Here is a 1,636-nt window from a genome sequence, read left to right as displayed (position 1 = left end):
CGGTGCCAAAGTGACATTTTCCAGGGGTGCTCGGTACTGAACGAGCCAGAAGCGGAAGGAGGGAGCGGGCAGCGGGGAGGAAAAATGGCCTCGTCAGGCGAGAGCAGCTGGCACCCGCCGCGGTCAGCAAGAGCTGCAAGTGACGGCCTTGGGCTCCACGCTGAAAGTTGTGGCCAGCCACCTAAACCTCTTCTTTCCTACTCAACCAGTGGGGAAAATAGAGGATCAGTTCTTTGTGGGGGTGGCTACACGGATACAGCACAGTCATCGTCACTGCGAACATGAATGTTGCGGTTTCATGGCAGGGGGCCAGCAGGGCCGGCCCTTGGCATTGCTGCAAAAGGATGTGCTCTGATGCTGGATCGCTCTATGCTTTCAAGCCTAATCAGCAAGAAAGGAGATTTAGACTATGAAACAGAGAGCAGCTAACAAGCTCCAAGTGCTGTCCAGGTGTTAGAAAGACAAATTACCTGTTGGAAGAATTGCCTTGTTAAGGTTTAGGGCTTGACATGCTTCAGTGATCTCAGACCTGGGGGGAGGGTCACAAATCTTGGAAAGAAGGATGCCTGTACACAAAGAATGCAAAATTTATGGCCTTCAAGGACATCTGGCAGAACTCCCAAGATAAGGAAGAAACTAATAAAGCCAACTTGGCAATTGTGTTAAAATACCTCCAGCTGGGTAAAAGTTAATTCTGGTAGGGGGAGGTGGTGACCACCAACTCATGTACCACTGACACCAGAAACACACTGACTTGTAGAAGACTGAGCATGCAGACTATTTAGCATGAAAAGTGACAACATCATTAACCAATAGAAGAGAGAATACTAATTAATAAGAGAACTATGTAACTTATAGCCAATGAATACCAATTCCTTTGTTTGCTAAAATGTCTAAATAGTAAAAAGCTTTGGTAGTTGGTGCTTGATCTGTGGAATACCACGGAACACCCAGGCTTGCACACCTCTAAAATAAATAATCAATGTCTCTCTTAAGTGTGTAATTACTGTCTTGTTGCACACCAGGTAACGAATCTGATTTTTGTGGACAACAGCATGGGCAATGAGGGAGAAGACACAGAGCTGCTTTTCCTTTGTAGTCTGTCCCAAACCAAAGCATCAGTAGCCACTCTTGCTGTTTAGATCTCTGCCACATACAAGGCACAGCTTGAGTTTTAGGCCATAGTCTGTCACCTCCCAGTGCTACATTTGTGTTTGCCACCAGTCCTGAGGACTCCAGCGTGATACTTGCACACGTAGAGACCGGCAGGCACATTGCAGAGCAAAGGGATACCCCACACAGGTAATGTGGGAAGGGCAGGCCAGCAGTGGACATGACACTGCTGAGACCTTGCAAAGGGAAAAGAAGAATATGCCCACTGGGATGCAGCTGCTGCACTGGGCGTTTTAATAGGGTGTTGCAAGAGTCAAAAAGAACTGGCAGCTTATATCGTGTACTAAGGGGATCCAAAATTGTAGGAACACTGACAAGAACAAGGAGGAGCAGAAAGTGCCATGTAACACTCACCTAATCAGCCTACTGAATTCAGCTACTGAATTATCCATGGATCTCAGCTCAGCAGCCTGTTCCCCACTATGCCATTTGTCTGGGAATGTTGTTCAAGTGACCTGCACCC

The 1,636-nt window shown here is 47.4% G+C and overlaps 1 long non-coding RNA gene across 1 annotated transcript in view; it reads right to left on the bottom strand.

Moving 5' to 3' along the window:
- Nucleotides 1-1,615, bottom strand: part of LOC108446135 — a 3,465-nt gene extending 1,850 nt beyond the window's left edge. The window contains exons 1-2 of the long non-coding RNA XR_001861248.1: nt 1,528-1,615; nt 471-566 (exon numbers count right to left, since the gene is read on the bottom strand). This is a non-coding gene — a long non-coding RNA (uncharacterized LOC108446135). The remainder of the gene's footprint in view (nt 1-470; nt 567-1,527) is intronic.
- Nucleotides 1,616-1,636: the final 21 nt, after the last annotated feature.

This window comes from Corvus brachyrhynchos, unplaced genomic scaffold, assembly GCF_000691975.1.
Source record: "Corvus brachyrhynchos isolate BGI_N302 unplaced genomic scaffold, ASM69197v1 scaffold3, whole genome shotgun sequence".
NCBI classification, from domain to species: Eukaryota; Metazoa; Chordata; class Aves; order Passeriformes; family Corvidae; genus Corvus; species Corvus brachyrhynchos.
This window is presented reverse-complemented; position numbering and strand designations above follow the sequence as displayed.